This window comes from Arachis stenosperma, chromosome 5, assembly GCF_014773155.1.
Source record: "Arachis stenosperma cultivar V10309 chromosome 5, arast.V10309.gnm1.PFL2, whole genome shotgun sequence".
NCBI lineage: Eukaryota > Viridiplantae > Streptophyta > Magnoliopsida > Fabales > Fabaceae > Arachis > Arachis stenosperma.
This window is the reverse complement of record NC_080381.1, coordinates 69,941,137-69,947,539: the sequence shown is the minus strand read 5'-3', so window position 1 is coordinate 69,947,539 and position 6,403 is coordinate 69,941,137.

Below are 6,403 nucleotides of genomic sequence, written 5' to 3'. Positions count from 1 at the left end.
GAAGCCAAACTGGCTTACCCAAGCTTGATCTCCTTGCTCTGTAAAGAGGCTGGGGTGAAGATGGGAGTAGATGCATTCATACCAATTGAACATCCAATCACCAAGAAGTCAATGGAAGGACAAATGCAAGACAACTCTATCAAAAAGAGGGCGCAGGAATTCCTCCCTGAATTTCCTGAAATTGACTACTGGGCCAGCCTAGAAGCATCTATCACCAAGTTGCAAGAAACTATGGAACAACTTAAGGAAGAACAGCAGAATCAGAACTGCATGCTCTGCAAATTGCTGAAGGAACAAGAGAAGCAGGGGCGTGAACTTCAAGAGCTGAAATGCCAAAAGCTCTCCCCTCAAGTTGAGGGAGCATCCACTTCTCAAAATCAAGGTTGTTGAGTCCTAACTCTGTGATAACCTCTATCATTAGGAGCCTATTTAAATTTTTGTTTTCTATTACTATTAGTCTTATCTTATATCTATTTTTGAGTCTTGTTCTTAATTCATGATTAATAAAATTTAAAGTTCATGTCTTAAAGCTATGAATGTCCTATGAATCCATCACCTCTCTTAAATGAAAAATGCTCTAATCACAAAAGAACAAGAAGTACAGGATTTCGAATTCATCTTTGAAACTAGTTGAATTAGTTTGATGAGGTGACAATACTTTTTGTTTTCTGAATGAATGCTTGAACAGTGCATATGTCTTTTGGATTTGTTGTTTTAAGAATGTTAAAATTGTTGGATCTTGAAAGAATGATGGAAAAGGAGAACTGTTATTAAGGATCTGAAAAATCATCAAATTGATTCTTGAAGCAAGAAAAAGCAGTGAATACCAAAAAAAAAATGAAAAAAAAAGTTGTGTTCCAAGGCAAAAAGAGTGTGCTTAAGAACCCTGGACACCTCTAATTGGGGACTATAGCAAAGCTGAGTCACCATCTGAAAAGGTTCACCCAAGTATGTGTCTGTGGCATGTATGTATCCGGTGGTAATACTGGAAGACAGAGTGCTTTGGGCCACAGCCAAGACTCATAAGGTAGCTATGTTCAAGAATCATCATACTTAACTAGGAGAATCAATAACACTATCTGAGTTCTGAGTTCCTATGGATGCCAATCATTCTAAACTTCAAGGGATAAAGTGAGATGCCAAAACTGTTCAGAAGCAAAAAGCTACTAGTCCCGCTCATCTAATTGGAGCTAAGTTTCTTTGATATTTTGGAGTCTATAGTATATTCTCTTCTTTTTATTCTATTTTGATTTTCAGTTGCTTGAGGACAAGCAACAATTTAAGTTTGGTGTTGTGATGAGCGGATAATTTATACGCTTTTTGGCATTGTTTTTAGTATGCTTTTAGTATATTTTAGTTAGTTTTTATTATATTTTTATTAGTTTTTAGTTAAAATTCACTTTTCTAGACTTTACTATGAGTTTGTCTGTTTTTCTGTGATTTCAGATATTTTCTGGCTGAAATTGAGGGTCCTGAGCAAAAATCTGATTCAAAGGCTGAAAAGGACTGCAGATGCTGTTGGATTCTGACCTCCCTGCACTCGAAGTGAATTTTCTGGAGCTACAGAAGCCTAATTGGCGCGCTCTCTACGGCGTTGGAAAGTAGACATCCTGGGCTTTCCAGCAATGTATAATAGTCCATACTTTGCCCGAGATTTGATGGCCCAAACCGGTGTTGCAAATCAGCATCAGAATTCCTGGCGTTTAACGCCGGAACTGGCATAAGAATTGGAGTTAAACGCCCAAACTGGCATAAAAGCTGGCGTTTAACTCCAGAAAAAGTCTCTACACATAAAAGCTTCAATGCTCAGCCCAAGCACACACCAAGCGGACCCTGGAAGTGGATTTTTACGTCATTTACTCATTTCTGTATACCCTAGGTTACTAGTTCACTATTAATAGGATCTTTTGACATTGTATCTGTACCTCATGACACTCTACACGTTTCTCTTTGTATCTTCTACAACACGAGTCTCTAAACCCCATGGTTGGGGGTGAGGAGCTCTGCTGTGTCTTGATGGATTAATGCAATTACTACTGTTTTTCATTCAATCATGCTTGCTTCTATTCTAAGATATCACTTGTTCCTAAACCTGATGAATGTGATGATCCGTGACACTCATAATCATTCTCACCTATGAACGTGTGCCTGACAACCACCTCCGTTCTACCTTAAATTGAGTAGATATCTCTTGGATTCCTTAATCAGAATCTTCGTGGTATAAGCTAGAATTGATGGTGGCATTCAAGAGAATCCGGAAAGTCTAAACCTTGTCTGTGGTATTCTGAGTAGGATTCAAGGATTGAATGACTGTGACGGGCTTCAAACTCCTGAAGGCTGGGCGTTAGTGACAGACGCAAAAGAATCACTGGATTCTATTCCGACCTGATTGAGAACCGACAGATGATTAGCCGTGCTGTGACAGAGCGCGTTGAACATTTTCACTGAGAGGATGGGAGGCCATTGACAACAGTGAAACCCTACATACAGCTTGCCATGGAAGGAGCCTTGCGTGCTTGAAGAAGAAGACAGTAGGAAAGCAGAAGTTCAGAAGATAGAGCATCTCCAAAACCTCAACCTGTTCCCCATCACTGCAAAACAAGTACTTATTTCATGTTCCTTTGCTTTTTACAATCAACCCTGATAATTGATGAGCGGATAATTTGTACACTTTTTGGCATTGTTTTTAGTATGTTTTTGGTATGATCTAGTTAGTTTTTAGTATATTTTTATTAGTTTTTAGTTAAAATTCACTTTTCTGGACTTTACTATGAGTTTGTGTGTTTCTCTGTGATTTCAGGTATTTTCTGGCTGAAATTGAGGGACCTGAGCAAAAATCTGATTCAGAGACCAAAAAGGACTGCAGATGCTGTTGGATTCTGACCTCCCTGCACTCGAAGTGGATTTTCTGGAGCTACAGAAGCCCAATTGGCGCGCTCTCAACGGCGTTGGAAAGTAGACATCCTGGGCTTTCCAGCAATATATGATAGTCCATACTTTGCCCAAGATTTGATGGCCCAAACCGGCGTTCAAAGTCACCTCAAGAAATCCCAGCGTTAAACGCTGGAACTGGCACCCAAATGGGAGTTAAACGCCCAAACTGGCACCAGAACTGGCGTTTAACTCCAGAAGAGTCTCTACACGAAAAATGATCATTGCTCAGCCCAAGCACACACCAAGTGGGCCCGGAAGTGAATTTTTATGTCATTTACTCATTCTGTACACCTTAGGCTACTAGTTTTCTATAAGTAGGACCTTTTACTATTGTATTAGAAATCTTGGGATCTTTGGAACCTTTTTCTTTAGATCTTTTGATCACTTTGGGAGGCTGGCCTCACGGCCATGCCTAGACCTTGTTCTTATGTATTTTCAACGGTGGAGTTTCTACACACCATAGATTAAGGTGTGGAGCTCTGCTGTACCTCGAGTATTAATGCAATTACTATTGTTCTTCCATTCAATTCCGCTTGTTCTTTGTCCAAGATATCACTTGTTCTTCAACATGATGAAGTTGATGATTGACGCCCATCACCATTCTCACTCATGAACAAGGTGACTGACAACCATTCTTGTTCTACAAGCATCTGAGGCTTAGTGAATATCTCTTGGATTCCTGATTGCACGATGCATGGTTGATCGCCTGACAACCGAGTGCTCACCTGACAAACGAGCCAACCATTCCGTGAGATCAGAGTCTTCGTGGTATAGGCGAGAACTGATGGCAGCATTCAAGAGAATCCGGAAGGTCTAACCTTGTCTGTGGTATTCTGAGTAGGATTCAATTATTGAATGACTGTGACGTGCTTCAAACTCCTAGCAGGCTAGGGCGTTAGTGACAGACGCAAAAGAATCAATGGATTCTATTCCGGCCTGAACGAGAACCGACAGATGATTAGCCTATGCTGTGACAGAGCATCAGGGACGTATTTTCACTGAGAGGATGGGAGGTAGCTGCTGACAACAGTGAAACCCTACACGAGCTTGCCATGGAAAGGAGTAAGAAGGATTGGATGAAGGCAGTAGGAAAGCAGAGAGACGGAAGGGAAGGCATCTTCATGCGCTTATCTGAAGTTCCTACCAATGAATTACATAAGTATCACTATCTTTATCTTTTATGCTATTTTCGTTCATCATCATATACATCTGAGTTTACCTGACTAAGATTTACAAGATGACCATAGCTTGCTTCAATACTAACAATCTCCGTGGGATCAACCCTTACTCGCGTAAGGTTTATTACTTGGACGACCCAGTGCACTTGCTGGTTAGTTGTGCGAAGTTGTGTAATGCCATGGTATTGAGCTACCACGTTTGTGGAGCCATTACCGGGGATTATGAGAGTTGTGAAAAAGTATTGTTCACAATTTCGCGCACCAAGTTTTTGGCGCCGTTGCCGGGGATTGTTCAAGTTTTGAGCAAGCTTGTGGTAACAATGCCTGGGATTGTTCTAGTTTGGACAACTGACGGTTCATCTTGTTGCTTAGATTAGGTATTTATTTTTTTCGAAATTCTTGAAGATGAATTCTAGAGTTTCATGATGATTTGTTGAAATCTGGCTGGCTGAGAAGCCATGTCTAATCTGATTGGACCGAGGTTTCAACTTATCACCACAAGAGCTTGTTGATTTTCATCAATTTTGCTTTTGGAGCAGTGATCTGCTAAGGCTTGGCTGACCTTTGGTCATGTCTAGTATTTTGGACCGAAGCTTTCTTTGAAAGCTTGGCTGGCTGTGAAGCCATGTCTAATTCCTGGACCGGAGCCTTAGACTAGCATTGCACTGATTCCTGGAATTCTCATTAAGAATTTTGATACCTTTTCCCACTTAATTTTCGAAAAACTCAAAAAAAAAAAATTTTATAAAATCATAAAATCCAAAAAATATTTCTTGTTTGAGTCTAGAGTCTCATCTTAAGTTTGGTGTCAAATGCATGTTTTTGTTATATTTTTCGAATCCATGCATGTATTTCTTTGTTTTGATCTTTGAATTCTTTTGGCTTGAGTGTTTATGTGTCTCATATAGTGTCAGTAGTACACAAACTGCTAAGTTTGGTGTCTTGCATGCATTGATATTTCATTCTTATTGCATTTTGATTATTAAAAATCCAAAAATATTTTTAATTTGTGTCTTTTCAAGTCAATGATACAAAGAATTGAAGATTCAGAACATACTGCAGAGGAATTATACAGAAAAAGCTGAGCATTCAAAAATGCCCAGTGAAGAAGACAGACTGGCGTTTAAACGCCAGCCAGGGTACCTGGTTGGGCGTTTAACGCCCAAAGAGGTAGCATTTTGGGCGTTTAACGCCAGGATGGTGCTAGGGGGAAGATTTTGTTTTCAAAATCAATTTTTTTTCAAGTTTTCAAAGTTTTTCAAAATCAAATCTTTTTCAAATCATATCTTTTCAATCAAATGTTTTCAAAATCAATTTCTTTCCTTTTTCAAAGATACTTCCTAACAATTAATGATTTGATTGAACATCTCAAATTTGTTACCTTTTCTGTTGAGAAAGGTTTAATGTTTGAATCATATCTTTTCTTGTTAGGCAAGTCACTAATTTTCAAAATCAAATCTTTTAAAATAATTTTCAAAACATATCTTTTAAAATTGTTTTCAAATCATATCTTCTCAATCACATTTTTTTTAAAAAAACCAATCATATCTTCTCAACCACATCTTTTTCAAAATAGTTTTCAATCAAATCTTTTTAACTTCTAATCTCAAAATCTTTTTCAAAACTCACTTGATTCTTTTTCCACTTTGAGTTTTCGAAAATTATCAATCAATTTTTCAAAATGATTTTAAAAACTTTTTAAGTAATTTTCGAAAATTTTCCTCCCCTCTTCCCACATCCTTCTATTTATGGAGTACTGTTCCTTCTTAATGCACAATTCGAACTCTATCTCATCAAGTTCGAATTCTTCTATCTTCTTTCTTCTATTTTTCTTTTCCTCTGACACTTCAAGGAATCTCTATACTGTGACATAGAGGATTCCACATTTTTCTTTTTCTCTTCTGTTTCTTATGAGCAGGAACAAAGACAAAGGCATTCTTGTTGAAGCTGACCCTGAACCTGAGAGAACCTTGAAGCGAAAGCTAAGAGAAGCTAAAGCACAACTCTCTGTTAAGGACCTGACCGAATTCTTCAAGGAAGAAGAACCCATGGCAGCCGAAAACAACAACAATGCCAACAATGCAAGGAAGGTGCTGGGTGACTTCACTGCACCTACTCCTGATTTCTATGGGAGAAGCATCTCTATCCCTGCCATTGGAGCAAACAACTTTGAGCTTAAGCCTCAATTAGTTTCTCTAATGCAACAGAATTGCAAGTTCCATGGACTTCCTATGGAAGATCCTCATCAGTTTTTAGCTGAGTTCTTGCAAATCTGTGACACAGTCAAGACT